This window comes from Pseudophryne corroboree, unplaced genomic scaffold (assembly GCF_028390025.1).
Source record: "Pseudophryne corroboree isolate aPseCor3 unplaced genomic scaffold, aPseCor3.hap2 scaffold_526, whole genome shotgun sequence".
Taxonomy (NCBI): Eukaryota; Metazoa; Chordata; class Amphibia; order Anura; family Myobatrachidae; genus Pseudophryne; species Pseudophryne corroboree.
The window spans coordinates 319,175-338,403 of NW_026970128.1; the positions used below are offsets into that span (position 1 = coordinate 319,175).

At 44.8% G+C, this 19,229-nt stretch overlaps 2 non-coding genes and 1 pseudogene across 2 annotated transcripts; 2 read left to right on the forward strand and 1 right to left on the reverse strand.

The window, feature by feature from the left end:
* Positions 1-2,087: 2,087 nt before the first annotated feature.
* On the reverse strand, positions 2,088-2,266 carry LOC135031693 (U1 spliceosomal RNA; annotated as a pseudogene).
* Positions 2,267-5,765: 3,499 nt separating this feature from the next.
* LOC135031720 (U1 spliceosomal RNA) lies at positions 5,766-5,929 on the forward strand. The gene has a single exon (XR_010227364.1). It is a non-coding gene; the product is annotated as a U1 spliceosomal RNA (small nuclear RNA).
* A 152-nt stretch (positions 5,930-6,081) lies between these two features.
* Positions 6,082-6,244, forward strand: LOC135031749 (U1 spliceosomal RNA). The gene has a single exon (XR_010227394.1). It is a non-coding gene; the product is annotated as a U1 spliceosomal RNA (small nuclear RNA).
* Positions 6,245-19,229: the final 12,985 nt, after the last annotated feature.

A 19,229-nucleotide genomic window follows, 5' to 3' on the forward strand; every position in this document is an offset into this window, starting at 1 on the left:
AATTGGATTTTTGAAAGAAAACAATACTGTCAATATACTATTAAAACAAATTAAAATGGTAAAAGTTATTGTACTTTAAGTAAAAATAAAAGAGCAAAAATATCAATCCCAGTTTTGGATTACTTTAATTAATAAAAACAATGCATATAGCAGAGGATAGTTTCAATCTGCCTACCTCTGGGTTATGGACCCAGCATGCTTCCATTACAGTACTCTGCTGCACATGTAAGTGCAAGAGATCCTGAAGCACTCACATATCATAGGAAAGTACCAATGTGTTTCTTCATTGGTTGATGGAAGAAACATCTTACAAAAACTCTCCACATTATTGACTTTTTAAAATGTTTCTAGGAAACGTTCTAGATGAATGCTTATTAGCCTTTGTCAGTATGTACTTTTGAAAAGTGTCGCTGTGGCGCAATCAGTTAGTGTATAAGGCTATTAACCAAAAGGTTGGTGGTTCAATCCCACCCAGGGACGTAATTGACCTTGTTATCAGATTTCGGTGATCTTTAAGTAGACAAGTCAAAATTTCAAACCCCCTCTTATGGTGTAGGGTACCTGGCCTTCTCTGATGTAATCAGAGTTAGATTTGATTAAGTGATTTTATAAAAAAAACAGCTAGGAAGCACAATTTAGCAGTGGGTTGCAGAGAAAAAGAAAAATGCTGGCAGAAAAATCCAATTGAGTGATTAAACAGCTCTTCATTTTCTGGCTTTATTTTTATGCTAACAAATTTGTTCTCTGAAAAGTGTCCACAAAGCCAAGTCTCTGATTAACACCTTTGTAGGGATGGTTTTTAACCTATTACTAAATTAAACTTGCTTCATTGGAAAGGCAGCAAGATGCATCCTCATTTCAATGTCTACTGAAATAATACAGGTTGACACCAGGAAACATTAACGCCACTGCATCCTTGCTGCTTTCTCATGTGAAAGTCTGTTTAATGTGAAAACAAGGTGATATCTAATTAGCACACAGGTAGGGAATTAAGAAAATCTTTATTTAAGGGTGAAGATGTTTCTCACAAAATCGTTACCTCAATGCATCATTGAAATTCAAGCTGAAAAGATGATTTTAATATATCACTTGTACATTTTGTATTGCTCTTCTGGTGACAATGTAGTTTGTTTTTGTCAATTACCATTTTAATAATAGGGTAAAGAAAATTAAGTGGATTTTTGAAAGAAAACAATACTGTCAATATATTATTAAAACAAATTAAAACAGTAAAAGTTATTGTACTTTAAGTAAAAATAAAAGAGCCAAAATATCAATCCCAGTTTTGGATTACTTTAATTAACAAAAAAAATGCATATAGCAGAGGACAGTTGCAATCTGCCTACCTCTGGGTTATAGGCCCAGCATGCTTCCATTGTAGTCCTTTGCTGCACATGTAAGTGCAAGAGATCCTGAAGCACTCACTCATCATGGGAAAGTACCAATGTGTTTCTTCATTGGTTGATGGAAGGAACATCTTACAAAAACTCTCCAGATTATTGACTTTTTAAAGTTTTTCTAGGAAACGTTCTAGATGAATGCTTATTAACCTTTGTCAGTATGTACTTTTGCAAAGTGTCTCTGAGGCGCAAACAGTTAGCGTGTTCAGTTGTTAACCAAAAGGTTGGTGGTTCAATCCCACCTAGGGACGTAATTGACCTCGTTATCAGATTTTGGTGATCTTTAAGTAGACAAGTAAAAATTTCAAACCACCTCTTATGGTGTAGGGTACCTGGCCTTCTCTGATGTAATCAGAGTTAGATTTGATTAAGTGATTTTATAAAAAAAACAGCCACGAAGCACAATTTAGCAGTGGGTTGCAGAGAAAAAGAAATATGCTGGCAGAAAAATCCAATTGAGTGATTAAACAGCTCTTCATTATCTGGCTTTATTTTTATGCTAACAAATTTGTGCTCTGAAAAGTGTCCACAAAGCCAAGTATCTGATTAACACCTTTGTAGGGATGGTTTTTCACCTATTATTAAATTAAACTTGCTTCATTGGAAAGGCAGCAAGTGATGTCATCCAAGCAGTGGGTCAAAGTTGGCTTCAAACCTCGTCTGCTTATGAAAAGAGAAAAGGGGTATGCAGGGCATGGCGGCCTTTTGCGGTGCTTGGATGACCCCTAGTTCGCATTAGATAATGCAGTCGAGTTTCCCACATTTGGGGAAATCACAGGGGTCAGCATACCCAGAATGCAATGAATGAACCGCACCCTGGGAGAACAGTCTTCATGACCATGGTATCTCCTATGCAAAATAAGTATGATTTGGGATAGGGCTGGGGAGGGCCGCTGCTCAGGCACATCTCTGTCAAGTAAAGGAGATTCAACTGAGGCAGCACAAGGGAACTCTCATCTGGGGACAACAACTGCAGGGAGAACACATATTTTCAGATGAACATGGGAGGGCAGAAGGCTGCCTAATACTGAAGCACCCCCAAACAACAAACCAAATGCAACAACTAGTGCAAGCATTCCTGGGGGAAGGCCTGCAGCAGATGGATTTGCATATGGCGATGTCATCCAAGCAGTGGGTCAAAGTTGGCTTCAACCCTCGTCTGCATATGAAAAGAGAAAAGGGGCGTGCAGGGCATGGCGGCCTTTTGCGGCACTTGGATGACCCCTAGTTTGCATTAAACACCTCCACCCTCCGTCGGTGTGGGGCTCATGTTGGCTATGCCCCAGCCCCTGAAGCATTCAAGCTGATTTCTTGCAGCAGCTGGGCACTGTAACAGCTCCAGAGCTGCTCTGTAAGGCAAGTAAAAGGGTGTGGGCCCTGCAGCACTACCTGTAGTTCGCATTGTGCGAGACCCCTAGTTCGCATTAAACACCCCCACCCTCCTTCGGTGTGGGGCTCATGTTGGCCATGCCCCAGCCCCTGAAGCATTCACGCTGATTTCTTGCAGCAGCTGGGCACTGTAACAGCTCAAGAGCTGCTCTGTAAGGCAAGTAAAAGGGTGTGGGCCCTGCAGCACTACCTGTAGTTTGCATTGTGCATTGGAAGGCACAAAGTAAGCAGACGGGAGGAGAAGTCAGGATAGTGCACAAGGGTATAGACGGGAGGGGCTCAAGAAAAAAGAAGTGGAAACAGACAGCAAACTAGGCTTCCAATGCACAATGCAAACTACAGGTAGTGCTGCAGGGCCCACACCCTTTTACTTGCCTTACAGAGCAGCTCTGGAGCTGTTTAATCACTCAATTGGATTTTTCTGCCAGCATAATTTTTCTCTTACGTCCTAGAGGATGCTGGGGACTCCGTAAGGACCATGGGGGATAGACGGGCTCCGCAGGAGACATGGGCACTTAAAGAAAGACTTTAGATCTGGGTGTGCACTGGCTCCTCCCTCTATGCCCCTCCTCCAGACCTCAGTTTACTACTGTGCCCAGAGGAGACTGGGTGCTTTTCAGGGAGCTCTCCTGAGTTTCCTGACAGAAAGTATATTTGTTAGATTTTTTTATTTTCAGGGAGCCTGCTGGCAACAGACTCCCTGCATCGAGGGGCGGAGGGGAGAGATGCACACCTACTTCTGTGAGTTGATAGGCTCTGCTTCTTAGGCTACTGTACAGCATTAGCTCCAGAGGGATCGGTACGCAGGTCTCACCCTCGCCGTCCGTCCCAGAGCCGCGCCGCCGTCCCCCTCGCAGAGCCGGAAGATAGAAGCCGGGTGAGTATGAGAAGAAAAGAAGACTTCAGAGGCGGCGGAAGACTTCATGATCTTCACTGAGGTAACGCACAGCAGTAAAGCTGTGCTCCATTGCTCCCATACACCTCACACACGGCAGTCAGTGTAAGGGTGAAGGGCTCAGGGGGGACGCCCTGGGCAGCAATATAGACCTCTCTTTGGCAAAATAAATATATATGCAGCTAGGCACTGTATATATATATATAAGAGCCCCCGCCATTTTTTTACTATATTTGAGCGGGACAGAAGCCCGTCGCTGAGGGGGTGGTGCTTCTCCCTCAGCACTCACCAGCACCATTTTCTCCACAGCACCGCTGAGGGGAAGCTCCACGGACTCTCCCCTGCTTATACCACGGTAGAAAGAGGGTCTTAAAGAAGAGGGGGGCACATAATTAGGCGCATATATATATGGAAATACAGCGCTACTGGGTAAACATAAAATTATTGTGTTTTTTTCCTGGGTCATATAGCGCTGGGGTGTGTGCTGGCATACTCTCTCTCTCTGTCTCTCCAAAGGGCCTTGTTGGGGAACTGTCCTCAGATAAGAGGATTCCCTGAGTGTATGGTGTGTCGGTACACGTGTGTCGACATGTCTGAGGTAGAAGGCTCTCCTAGAGAGGAGCAGGAGCAAATTAATGTGGTGTCTCCATCGACAACGCCGACACCTGACTGAATGGATATGTGAAATGTTTTAAGTGCTAATGTAAACTTATTACACAAGAGATTAGACAAAGCTGAAGCTAGGGAACAGTCAGGGAGTCAACCCATGCCTGTCCCTATGTCGCAGGGACCTTCGGGGTCTCAAAAGCGCCCACTATCCCAAATACTCTCAAACACTAAAAAATTGACAAAAATGGTCCCCTAAACAAATTGGTTAAATTTTGGGTTTAACCAATTTGTGTAATGACCATTTTTGACCACTTTTCTAGTGTTTGGGAGCAAATGGTTAATTGACATTTGCTCCTATACATTACCAGATTTTCATTCCATCCATCCAGACTGGATAGATAGCCTGACAGATAATTGTGTAGTGTACGCCCAGGATAACTGTTAGTCATGCTTTATTTTATGGCGGCACATAAATGGGTGGACAGATCCAGGGCAAGCACTGCCCACTCATGCATAGTTGTCAACTGATGTGAAGTTCCAGGGGGCAATCTCAGTTATAAAGAGAAGTATCTGGAAATTGTCCCTAGTTAAAAAAAAAATAATAATTTTTATCAACTCCATTTATTTAGTATGATATCCCAGGTGATAGGATGCCGGCAGTCAGAACAACATACTTTATTAAATAACACATCTCAAACTACCATACCCAGGATTCAAACCTATAACCTGTTGAATTCTAATCAAACACCCTACCTATTGAGCTATTTGATCCTGCATAAAAATTGTGAACATTATATGAAGCTATTGGTACTTTGCAAAAAAAAAGAATCAGCATTACAACGCAGCAGATCCATGCAGTTTGCAGCCACACACTACATGTATCTGCTCAGCCACAATGCTGATTATTTCTTCACAAAGTACAAGGTGAGCTCCAAACAGAATTCTCAAGCTTAGAATTATACCTTTCTTTGCCAAACCTTGAAGTCGGGCCCCCCACCCTGGGATCCCCCAGAGGGAGGCCTGCACCGTCATGCGGCAGGCTTGTCCGTTTTGGAAGCAGGCTGATGGGCAGCCCAGGATTGCTTCAGTCTGGGCTTGGCAGGTCTGGAAACATGAGCCTGCTTTGGGTATGCCTGACCTTGGGTACGCTTTACCTGGAGGATGAAAGGGCCAAGAAAAGTACTTTTAGCCTTCAGCGTGGTAGGAGTCATACTAGGTAGGCAAGCTGTTTTAGCAGTAGCCAGATCAGCTACAATCTTATTGAGGTCTTCTCCAAAAGGAGATTCAACTGAGGCAGCACAAGGGAACTCTCATCTGGGGACAACAACTGCAGGGAGAACACATATTTTCAGATGAACATGGTAGGGCAGAAGGCTGCCTAATACTGAAGCACCCCCAAACAACAAATCAAATGCAACTTACTTGACAGAGATGTGCCTGAGCAACGGCCCTCCCCAGCCCTATCCCAAATCATACTTATTTTGCATAGGAGATACCATGGTCATGAAGATTGTTCTCCCAGGGTTAGGTTCATTCATTGCATTCTGGGTATGCTGACCCCTGTGATTTCCCCAAATGTGGGAAACTCGACTGCATTATTTGTGGTAGTGGGGGACTGTGTTTGTGCTTTCCTCTGGTCAGCTCTGGTAAAAGTCAGATTTCTTTGTCTCAGATCTTCCTCTAGCCTTGTTCTTCTTTCGAGAGTTCCCTTGTGCTGCCTCAGTTGGATCTCCTTCACTTGACAGGGGGGTGCCCGAGCAGCGACCCTCCCCAGCTCTAGCCCAACTCCTACTTACCTGCCAGGTGAGATACTATGATCATGAAGTTGCTTCTCCCAGGGCAAGGCTCACCCATTGCACTCTGGGTGTGCTGCCCCTGCGATTTCCCCAAATGTGGGAAACTTGACTGCATAATTTGAGTTTTCCCTGGTCGGCTCTCATGTAATTCAGATCTCTTTGTCTCAGGTCTCTCTCCAGCCTAGTTTGCTGTCTGGTTCCACTTCTTTTTTCTTGAGCCCCTCCCTTCTATACCCTTGTGCACTATCCTGACTTCTCCTCCCGTCTGCTTACTTTGTGCCTCCCAATGCACAATGCAAACTACGGGTAGTGCTGCAGGGCCCACACCCTTTTACTTGCTTTACAGAGCAGCTCTGGAGCTGTTACAGTGCCCAGCTGCTGCAAGAAATCAGCTTGAATGCTTCAGGGGCTGGGGAATGGCCAACATGAGCCCCACACCGAAGGAGGGTGGGGGTGCTTAATGCGAACTAGGGGTCATCCAAGCACCACAAAAGGCTTCCATGCCCTGCACGCTCCTTTTCTCTTTTCATATGCAGACGAGGGTTGAAGCCAACTTTGACCCACTGCTTGGATGACATCACCATATTCAAATCCATCTGCTGCAGGCCATCCCCCAGGAATGCTTGCACTAGTTGTTGCATTTGGTTTGTTGTTTGGGGGTGCTTCAGTATTAGGCAGCCTTCTGCCACCCCATGTTCATCTGAAAATATGTGTTCTCCCTGCAGTTGTTGTCCCCAGATGAGAGTTCCCTTGTGCTGCCTCAGTTGAATCTCCTTTACTTGACAGAGATGTGCCTGAGCAGCGGCCCTCCCCAGCCCTATCCCAAATCATACTTATTTTGCATAGGAGATACTATTGTCATGAAGATTGTTCTCCCAGATTTTATTAAGTGATTTTATAAAAAACAGCTAGGAAGCACAATTTAGCAGTGGGTTGCAGAGAAAAAAATAACATTTTAAACCTACCGGTAAATTTTTTTTCTCGTAGTCCGTAGAGGATGATGGGGACTCCGTAAGGACCATGGGGGATAGACGGGCTCCGCAGCAGACATGGGCACTTTAAGAAAGACTTTAGATCTGGGTGTGCACTGGCTCCTCCCTCTATGCCCCTCCTCCATACCTCAGTTAGAGAAACTGTGCCCAGAGGAGACGGACAGTACGAGGAAAGGATTTTTGTTAATCCAAGGTCAAGATTCATACCAGCCACACCAATCACACCGTATAACTTGTGATATACTACCCAGTTAACAGTATGAAAACAACATAGCATCAGTCCAAGACCGATGAAAACTAACATATAACCCTTATGTAAGCAATAACTATATACAAGTCTTGCAGAAGTAGTCCGCACTTGGGACGGGCACCCAGCATCCTCTACGGACTACGAGAAAAAGATTTACCGGTAGGTTTAAAATCTTATTTTCTCTTACGTCCTAAAAGATGCTGGGGACTCCGTAAGGACCATGGGGATTATACCAAAGCTCCCAAACGGGCTCCTGCGGATGACTCTGCAGCACCGATTGAGCAAACAGGAGGTCCTCCTCAGCCAGGGTATCAAACTTATAGAACTTTGCAAAGGTGTTTGAACCCGACCAAGTAGCAGCTCGGCACAGCTGTAGTGCCGAGACCCCCGGGCAGCTGCCCAAGAAGAGCCCACCTTCCTAGTGGAATGGGCCTTGACTGAATTAGGCAACGGCAATCCCGCCATAGAATGCGCCTGCTGAATCGTGTTACAGATCCAGAGAGCAATAGTCTGATTTGAAGCAGGGGTGCCAATCTTGTTGGCTGCATACAGGACAAACAGTGCTTCTGTTTTTCTGACTCTAGCCGTTCTGGCCACGTAAATTTTCAAAGCCCTGACCACATCAAGGGACTCGGAATCCTCCAAGTCACGCGTAGCCACAGGCACCACAATAGGTTGGTTCATATGAAAGGATGAGTCCACTTTTAGCAGGAATTGAGGACGGGTCTGCAATTCCGCTCTATCCATATGGAAAACCAGATAGGGGATTTTATGTGATAAAGCTGCTAATTCCGACACTCGCCTAGCGGAAGCCAAGGCTAATAACATGACCACCTTCCAAGTGAGATATTTAAACTCCACCATTTTAAGTGGTTCAAACCATAACCTTAACACCACGTTAAGGTCCCAAGGGACCACCAGAGGTACAAAAGGAGGCTGAATATGCAGTACTCCCTTCACAAAAGTTTGTACTTACTTCAGGAAGATAGGCCAATTCCTTTTGAAAGAAAATGGATAAGGCCAAAATCTGAACCCTAATAGAGCCTAATTTTAGGCCCAAATTCACTCCAGTTTGTAGGAAGTGAAGGAAGTGGCCCAGGTGGAATTCTTACGTATGAGCATTCCTGGCCTCACACAAAGAAACATATTTTCGCCATATACAGTGATAATGTTTAGATGTCACGTCCTTCCTAGCCTTTATTAGCGTAGGAATGACCTCATCTGGAATACCCTTTTCCGCTAGGATCCGGCGTTCAACCGCCATGCCGTCAAACGCAGCCGCGGTAAGTCTTGGAACAGACAGGGCCCCTGTTGCAACAGGTCCTGTCTTAGAGGAAGTGGCCACGGATCTTCTGTGAGCATTTCCTGCAGATCTGGATACCAGGTCCTTCGCGGCCAATCTGGAACAATGAGAATTGTTCTTACTCCTCTTTTTCTTACTATTATCAACACCTTGGGTATGAGAGGTAAAGGAGGAAATACATAGACCGACCGGAACACCCACGGTGTCACTAGGGCGTCTACAGCTACTGCCCGAGGGTCTCTTGACCTGTTGCAATACCTCTGTAGCTTTTTGTTGAGGCGGGACGCCATCATGTCTATCTGGAACAGTCCCCACCGACTTGCAATCTGTGCGAAGACTTCCTGATGGAGTCCCCACTCTCCTGGATGTAGGTCGTGTCTGCTGAGGAAGTCTGCATCCCAGTTGTCCACTCCCGGAATGAACACTGCTGACAGTGCGCTTTGATAAAGCTAAATATTTATCTTATTTAAAACCCTTTGTGAGGTCTAAGAACACAGTACGCTATTTGCGTATGGAGTACCGTAAGGGTACGCTCGTTGCGTAACAATCGCTTAGCCGTGGTCGAGACGCTCAAGCGTCACGTTCGCTCACGGCCAAGAGATCACAGGCAGGCACGCTATTGGCTGCTGACTAACGTAATGGTTCGCTATAGCGTAACGGACGCTGTATCGGGAGCGGGCTGCTCGAGCGATACAGACGCTCACGAGAATACGCTGTTGGTATCGGGCACACTTATAGGTGAGCGACTACCGTAATGCTACGCTATCAGCGTAGCGGACGCTCGAGACCACGAGGAGATCACGAGCGGCGCCGACGCTCACAATGTTAAACCTTTATGTCTAAACCACAAACAATGTAATTTGCTGTAAAACCTTAGTGTAGAGATAGGGTGTAAATGCAACACTGTATAACCTTATTAACTCAAAAGCTGTTCGAGCGTCACCGACGCTCTGAGAATACTTAACACTATAAGAAATACACAAATACCGTGCTTAGGGTCCAACGCCTAATATATATATTATGAATGTTATACTTGCAAAAGAATTAATACAATACAAGTCATACACTACAATATAACATAGACTAACTAACCAGGTAACTACACAGTAAATACAATACAAGTACGTTTAAGAGAAAATGAGAGAAAGAGAAGAGAGAGAGAGAAAGATATGGCCCATAATAACAAGAAAAGACAATATGATTACGGAGAAAACTTACGCACAAAGGAAACGATCGCATGCGCCTCTGGACATCCAGCTCCCGATTTTCAGCAATGATAACCGATGAAGAGTGAGTGCTGGATGTGATCGGCCTGTCTATTTATGCCCCACACACAATACAATTCAATGGTCCCTACAATCTCATTGTTCATTGGACACAGGAATTTGTCTTCGCATTATAACAAAAGGTCATAGGTTGATTCATACAGGTGGGCTGTGACTATTTCCAACAGCTCAGGTGGGAGGGAAACTGGGTTTCCCGCCGCATGGATAAGTAAGTGCAAATACAGTAAATGTTCATAAACTTCTTATGTCCATAACTATTCGCACGAGCGATTGATCCGCTTCAAACCAACACCGGAATATTGCTAATTAAATACTCTTCCGATGGATACTAAACACCACTGTATTACTCCTGTCTGACCCTTCGTATCAAACAATGAGGGATCTCTCTGTCCAGGAACATACTACATTAACTAAACTTTCAGAATCTATCAAAGGGACCATAATCTACAAAATGCATTATATGGTGAAAATATGTAACGAAAGAGTCGCCCGCTAGACGCACACAATCTCTACCGTAAATGTGCATACCGTGCGCCTGCGGGTGCCCGCAACAGCGAGTATGCGCACGCACGGTAGAGCGCACGCATGCGCAGCAGGGACACATATGAGGTGCAAATATGGCAGTGTGCATCGTGATATTTTTCTGACTTTGACAGTCCACCCTTTGGCAGTCAACAATAACTGCCACTTCCTAAAACATTTCAAAAAGAGAAAAATATATGTCAGGGGTTAATACATTTACATGGTTGGGTAGGGGAGGAGAGGAGAAGGTAGGAAAAGGGTATGACCTAGTGAGATAGCAGAAGCATGTGTGTATGAATCCATGTTTGGGGGGTCATGTATCATCGTGCCGTACGTGTTTTAAATCAAGCTTTGAGGTATTGCGAAGTATACATTTGAATTCCTTCTTATCCCGTGGTACGGGTCTGTGGATGGGCTGTCAAACTTTACCGAGCTTTTTTCGGATTTTGGTTGTAACAAAAATGGGGAGCACATTTTAGTTGATGATACATGAATGGGGGAATATGTGATTGCTGATATCTGTGCCTGTATTCCCTATACTATGTGTGTAATTACCTGAAGGTTGTAGAGATGAAGAAAATACATAGTTACGGTAAATGCAGTGGTATTCTATGTCAGGTTAATGAACATTCGTCGATTGAGGTCTTGTTTGGTGTCTGTTGAATGCAGTCTTCTTTGTGCTTTTGCCCATAAGGTGCGAGCAAAAAGCTTTGTCAATGTCCATAGATTTACAAAAGTGTTGGGCTAGAGTAATTTTAAAATTTCTAGGGAAACTGGGGATCTATGGCATAGTTCATCAAAAATCTGTGTATAAGGTTGTCAAAACTTCTTCTTTAATCCATCTGTTGTCTGTATATCGGCTCATCAAATTCCTCGTCCAAGTGGGTCTTTTTACCTCAGAGGAAAACGGAAAAACAGGTGAAAGAAACGGACCGTAGAAATCGCATTACAATTTCCTCACTCCTTAAACTCATCACCCTGGTACTTCGTTTGCACTTCGTTAAAGCCTGACCGCATCTAAATATCAAGCCAATCGTTATGATAACACCTAAGATACATAGGAGAAACTTCCCTACATCCATTATAACTCCTTGAGCCCATTCTCCTAAACCGGAGAACCAATTTCGCGGGTTCAACCATGACACCCAACTAGTCAGCTCATTACTCACAGCAGCAAGGGTGAGATTGTGTCTCCTGCGAAATTCCCACTTCAATTGGAGAATATCGTCCATCTTTTGGTCTATGACCTCGACCGGGTCCTCGGTACTATTCGTTATATATGTGCAGCATTTCACGCCGTACTGCGTTGCCAGTGTGACACAATATCCACCTGTTACTGCTGTGAGATAATTGAGATTCATTCTATGCTGAACTAGTTCTGTTTTATAAGCTTGAAGTTCTCTTCCAGTATACCTAAACGTGTCATCATACATTTCTGTGATATTGTCTAACAAATTTGCGAGCGCAGATATGTATTTATAATTCAACACTCCTCTGGCGGTGCGAGTGAGGTCTAACGCAAGTAGAAACTGAATCCCGGTGGATTCATGGATCATGTCAGAGGCCGGGTGCTCTGTTCTTTCTATCAGGTGCCGTTTAACTACGTGCTCGTAATGGGTGTGAGTATAAGGAGTTTGGGCAACACGGTGTATGTCTTTCATTTTGGCATGTGATACAGTCATTACCTCAGGCAATACTTTTCCAATATAACACAATCCTTCAGAGTTTGGGGCAAGCCACTTATACGCCTTCCTCCCGCATATGAAATATGCATCATCGGGGAGAACATATGGGACGGAGTAGGACATAACCATATTACACATTTTCCATGTGAAATCTCCTAACCCTAATTCTCCCATCTGTCTAGTACACGTATCAGCTTGTACGATATGTGCACAGTATCCTGGTGATACCTCTCCAACTCTCGTAATCCTACTTCCTAGGGTATACCTATACCGGAAAGATTTTCCTCTACTGGCTATGTGGCGTATAAGCTCTGTATCTGTCGGCATTCTATCTGCTCTATATGAAAAGGTCATGGTTTGGTTACTCCATGACACTTCCCAATTTCCCGGCTTTCGGGGATTGGAAATGTTAAAACATATGAGGGATCTATCCACATGATATTGGTGGAGCTTCAAACTAGGAGGACTGGAGATATTAAACCTCCTGTCCACCGGTCTCCCACCACTTAGCTCAAGTACCTCCCCTATCGTTAAAGGAAATGGTACTAGTCCTGATTTGCTATGACCTTGAGGTACTTGAGAGCATACCCAACAATCTGTTTGATTTAACACGCTACCCACTAAGGAGTGATAGTCACTCAAGGGATGCCGGTCCATGTGGATATTAAAACTGGATTGGCATTTCTTAATGCACCCATCCTCGACTACGTTGTCACAGAGCCTACAGATACAGTTTTCTTCAGCTAACAATCCTTCACAATTCCTTCTATTGTCAATGCTATCGGATTGTTTTCTGATACTCGCCTTTGCTTGTTGATTATGTTGTTCTCGGAAAACTACGCCTCCATCTCTGTCATCAGAACCCATTCCAGAACCTCTCTCGACCTCCATGGTACTCTCGCCGGAACAGACTGCTCTGGTCAACATCATGGTCAACAGGAAAATCCGGATCACAGTCTCTTGGGGCAAGTCCATCTTATAGGAGGAAACGAAGAAGAATGAGAAGGGGGGGAAAATAATTTGAGGGAGAGGGGATGGGAAGTTGGAGAAAAAGAATAAAAGGGAACAGGGAATCGACAACTGCTTTTGATCTTGTGATTTTCAATGCTCAGGTGCCGCCTCAGTCCTCCTGGAACAGACACTCCAGTGATACAACGTCCTCTACCGTCTGTTCCTTATCACGGGACCTCTCTGGATCAGCAACCTTCTTACAATGGGACGAATGAACCCAAGTCTCTCTCTCGGCAACTTTCAATGCTGTAGTGCTAGTCAATAAGACTTGGTATGGTCCTTCCCATCTGTCAATAAGGCAACCTGAGCGTAGAAAATTTCGTATCATTACATACTCCCCAGGTTCAATGTCATGACAATTACTATCTGGTAAATCAGGAATCACCAACTTCAAATTATTATTTTGATTCCTTAGCTGTTTACTCATATTAACCAGGTACTTTACAGTCACTTCATTGTTACACTTCAAATCATCCTGAGGGTTAATCATAACATGCGGTTGTCGACCAAACAAGATTTCAAAAGGGGACAGATTAAGAGGGGACCTGGGAGTGGTTCTGATGCTGTACAGTACAATGGGTAAAGCTTCTGGCCATGTCAATCCTGTTTCTGCCATAACTTTGCTCAAATTATTTTTAATAGTGCTATTCACTCTTTCCACCTTCGCACTCGCCTGTGGACGGTATGGAGTGTGCAGCTTGCTATCAATTCCCATCAACTTACACATTCCTTGAAAGACATCACCTGTAAAATGGGTACCCCTATCACTTTCGATAATTCTAGGGATACCATATCTACATACAAATTCCTGCACAATTTTCTTAGCAGTAAACATAGCGGTATTTGTGGCCGCCGGGAATGCTTCAACCCAATTTGAGAACACATCTATACAAACAAGTACATATTTCAAATTTCGACAAGGGGGTAATTGAATGAAGTCAATCTGTATTGCCTGGAAAGGACCGCCTGCAGGTGGGATATGAGATGGTTCTGTTGGTATTGCCTTTCCGATATTCTTTCTCAAACAGGTAAGGCATGACATTGCTCTCTTACTTGCATGAGATGAAAATCCTGGGGCGCACCAATATGCTCTTACCAACTTGCACATTCCTTCCTTGCCCAGATGAGTCAGCCCGTGAGCTGCCTCAGCTAAACATGGAAGATATGCTCTGGGGGCCACCGGTTTACCTTGTCCATCCGTCCAGAGTCCTGAGGACTCCTGGCCATATCCCTTCGCCTTCCAGACTGCCTTTTCCTGTGTGGAACACAAATTTTGCATTTCACACAACTTCTGTGTGTTGATGGTATTAAATACCATCAGTTGTGTGGTGTCTGTCTGTCTGGGGGTACCAGCTGCTAACTTAGCTGCTTCGTCTGCTCGGCTGTTACCAAGTGATACTGGGTCCTGGCTATATGTGTGTGCTTTACACTTGATAACAGCCACTCTGTCGGGTTCCTGTATCGCTGTTAGAAGCCTTTTGATGTGAGCTGCATGCGCTACCGGTGTACCAGCTGCCGTCATGAAATTTCTGAGGCGCCATAGGGCTCCGAAATCATGGACTACCCCGAATGCGTATCTAGAGTCGGTGTAGATATTGGCTGATTTGCCCTTAGCCAATTCACATGCTCTGGTTAGGGCGACCAGTTCAGCAACCTGGGCTGAGTGAGGTGGGCCTAGCGGTTCCGCTTCTATGGTGCCTTGGTCATCTACGACTGCGTATCCAGTACACAAGTCTCCCGAGTCTGACTGTCTGTGACAACTACCGTCCGTGTAGAAAGTTAGATCTACATTTTCCAGCGGGTTGTCACTGATGTCAGGCCTTGCGGTAAAATTTTGGGTCAAATATTCCATACAATCATGTGTGTCCTCCTGTGTGTTAAATTCTCCTTCCCCACCACTCTCATCCTCCACCCTTTGTGCCTGTCCAGGCACACCTGGGAGATATGTTGCAGGATTTAATGCACTGCATCTCCTTATGGTGATGTTTACGGGGGCCATTAGTGCCAATTCCCATCTTGTAAACCGCGCTGATGAGACGTGCCTGGTTTGGGCAGAATTTAGCAAGGCTGACACTGCATGTGGTGTATGAATTGTGAGGTTGTGACCTAGCACTACATCTTCGCTTTTCGTTACTAGCAATGCTATCGCAGCGACGCTTCGCAAGCATGTGGGGAGGGATCGCGCTACCGTGTCTAGCTGAGCGCTGTAGTATGCTACTGGCCTGCTGGCATCACCGTGCTTTTGGGTTAAGACGCCTGCCGCGCAACCAGCACTTTCTGTTCCGTACAGCTCAAAGGGTTTCCCATAGTCTGGCATACCTAATGCTGGTGCCTGCGTTAGGCACTGTTTAAGTCTCTCAAATGCCATCTCGGACTCGTCTGTATGCGAAATCCGATCAGGTTTGTTTGAGGAGACCATCTCCTGCAGAGGTAACGCTAGAATGGAAAACCCTGGGATCCAGTTACGGCAATACCCACACATTCCTAAAAATGTTCTGATCTGTTGCTGGGTTTTTGGCAGAGTCATGTCTCTAATTGCTTGAATTCTATCAGTGGTCAGGTGTCTCAGTCCTTGTGTTAGACAGTGTCCCAAATATTTTACCTTAGTTTGGCATAATTGCAACTTGTCTTTGGAAACCTTGTGTCCTGTGTCTGAAAGATGAAACAGGAGCTGTTTCGTATCCTTCAGGGATGCTTCCAATGAATCAGAACACAGTAGTAGATCATCCACGTACTGTATTAATACTGATCCACTCTCTGGTTGGAAAGACTGTAAACAATCATGCAAAGCCTGGGAAAATATACTTGGACTGTCTATGAAACCTTGTGGTAATCGAGTCCATGTGTATTGGACTCCTCTGTATGTGAATGCAAACAAATATTGGCTGTCAGGGTGCAGAGGTACCGAAAAGAAAGCGGAGCAGAGGTCAATAACAGTGAAAAATTTCGCAGTGGGAGGGATTTGCATAAGGATGACAGCTGGATTTGGCACTACGGGGAACTGACTCTCAACTATTTTGTTGATCCCCCTTAGATCCTGCACTAGCCGGTAACCCCTCCCCCCACTCTTTTTCACAGGGAAGATGGGACTATTGGCAGTGCTGGACGTTCTTACCAGAATACCCTGTTGTAGCAAGCGCTCTATTACGGGATACACTCCTAACTCCACCTCTGGCTTCAGAGGGTACTGTGGGATTTTTGGAGCTATCCTACCATCTTTTACTTGTACAACTACAGGAGCTACGTTTGCCATTAATCCAGTGTCCTGTCCATCTTTAGTCCAAAGTGACTCTGGTATCTGGGATGTCATTTCTTCTACTTTGGATGGAGTCCTATTTGTCATAATGGTATGTGACATTAATTTTGATGGGGAGTCTAACATGTCTCGCACTTCCTGAGCGTGATTCTCAGGTATGTCCAAGAATACACCTTCAGGAGTACAATAAATGACGCACCCCATTTTACACAATAAGTCTCTTCCCAGGAGATTAGTCGGTGCCGATGCAGCCAGCAAAAAGGAATGCTTGGTATGTAAAGGCCCTACTGTAATCTCGGCTGGTTTGCTAACAGGGTAGTGCTGGACTACTCCCGTTACCCCTATGGCTGGAATTGTCTTACCAGTGGTTCTCATGCCCACTGTCGAATTTATCACTGATTTGGCCGCCCCTGTGTCTACAAGAAAGTTTAATGATTTACCAGCTACATTGATTGCAATTTCAGGTTCACTCCCAAGGCTTGCAATCAATTTTACTGGCTGCAGATTACAGGTATGGCTACACCCCTATTGGGTATGGTGACCTCCCTGAATCCCGCTGGCAGCAACTACTTGTGAAGGGGTTAAATGGGAACTGCCAGGAGTTTGCCAGTCTCTGTTCGGGGGGTATCTTTTTGTTTCTCCTGCATGTGGCTCATAACTCCGTCTCTGCGGACCTTGCTCCCAATGTCGTGTGTCGTGTCGTTGTCTAGGGGGTTGGTAAGATCTTTGCGAATTTTTCGCTCTACAGTCTCGTGCTATGTGTCCCTGTTTATGACAAAAATAACATGTTACCACATTTGACTTACCCACAGGGTTTGGTGATATAAACACAGGCTGTTTTGTGGTCAGGGCCTGTATACTTACTGACATTAACTTATCACCTTGCGACTCCCTGTGTCTGGTGATATTCCGGTCGTGATCAATAGCAGCCTCTCTCAAAGTAGCCACTGACAGACCTCGCCAACATGGTTGCGTGGTCTGTACCCTTGTCTTTAATGCTTCTTTTAAACCATCCATTAGCACAGATACTGCTACTTCTTGATGGTTTGCATTGGTCCTAATGTCCTCTATGCCAGTGTACTTTGCCATTTCTAATAATGCCCGGTGAAAATAATCAGCAGCTGTTTCTGTCTCTTTTTGTTTAATGGAAAAAATTCTATTCCATTTGGCTACAGCTGGGAAATACTCCTTTAACTGTAAATTTATTCTTTTTACGTTATCTTTGTTGTACACATCTGTAAGAGGTACATCCAGATCCAATCCACAGTCAGCTAAAAATTGAGCTGAGTCGACATTGGAGGGTAAACATGCCCTCAGCAATATCTGCCAGTCTTTGTTATTGGGCTCTAAAGTGTTTCCTAGGTCTCTGATGTATTTTTGGCTAGCAACTAAGTATTTTCTGGGGTCAGGGAATTCAGACACTATGGTCCTTAATTCCATTCTGGAAAATGGGATATACATGGCAATGTTCCTGATAGGAGTGACTCCTGATGTGTCAGTTTTCCCATTTGGAACAGCTATTACCCTAACAGGATTAAGTCTACTAACATCATTCTGTGTAGATTCTACAGCCTGTGGTGAAATGGTTTCAGCATAGTGTAAGGTGCCGTACTTACCCGTTGATACGACCTCACCTGTCCCTCCGCTAGGGGGCTTTGTTACTAATCTTATGGGTTGGGCCGTGCCTACTGTCGTTTCTGATATAGTGGCTGCTAGAGAGAGCGCCGATATTGTTGCCGATTCGTCCTCTTGATCACACTCCTGGGGAAAGTTCAAAACAGGGTACAACTTGCACGGGTTAATGCTTGCATTGGTTAACTTATTAACATTATCCTTAACATTTATACAGTTGCTAAGTGCCTGTTTGTTACCCCCTGATGCGTCATTCTCCGCAACCAATTTCTCTCCTGATATGTATGGTGGCGGCGGGGCCGTGGCTATCAGTTTCCTGATAGGGCCAGATCCCGCCGCCAGAGCCAATCCTCTCTGTATTTCACCCTCCTGTTGCCATAGCTGCAAATAATCATAATGTTGGATTCGTCTCTTTGTTGATTTAATGAGACATATCCTCCTCCTTAAATTCAGTAACACTTCTGGGCTGAAGCTACCTACTCTTGGGAATTTCTCCCCGTCATGTACTGTCATTCTCTCCCATTCATCACATAAAATTTCTGTATGTAAACCATATTTTTCACACATTACATACCTTGCCGACCCGACTGGTCGGTTTACTGAATCAACCCGAACCGAGGTTGATCGCCCCCTTCCTGAACAACTGGCCCCCATAATTTGCAGGTGTTGCTTGCTCTACCTCTGACCTTTATCTCAGGGTCTTCTGCGAACCCTTACAAAAAACCAAAATATTAAAAGATAGGTTGACGGTGAAGTTTACCGAGCACCTCACTCACTCGCCCACGCCGACCAATACGCCCACACACTGATATAGCGCTGGCGTACTCGACCCAGGGCCCCTATGAACCTCTATTTACTGGAACATGCGAGAGATATCCGAAGAACACTTACTCTTTCCAGTAACTATTGGTTGTTGGACAATTCCTGAGTGACCAGCGAACTTCCCTTCAGAAAATAAAAAATTACACAAATAACGTCAGAATGTACAAATAGTTTTATGACCGGGTTTGTACACAAATGGTACTGGTCAGACTAACTTAATGCACACAATTACGTGCGGTACAATCGTTCAGCACATAAGCAACTAATCTTATGTACGGAGCGACCAGTGGAATCGACATTCAGCAGCTGCGAATTCCTTCAGCCTGAGCTTTTTATGGCCTATATGGGTGTCGCACCAACCCTTCTTGGTGTTGTGCCTTG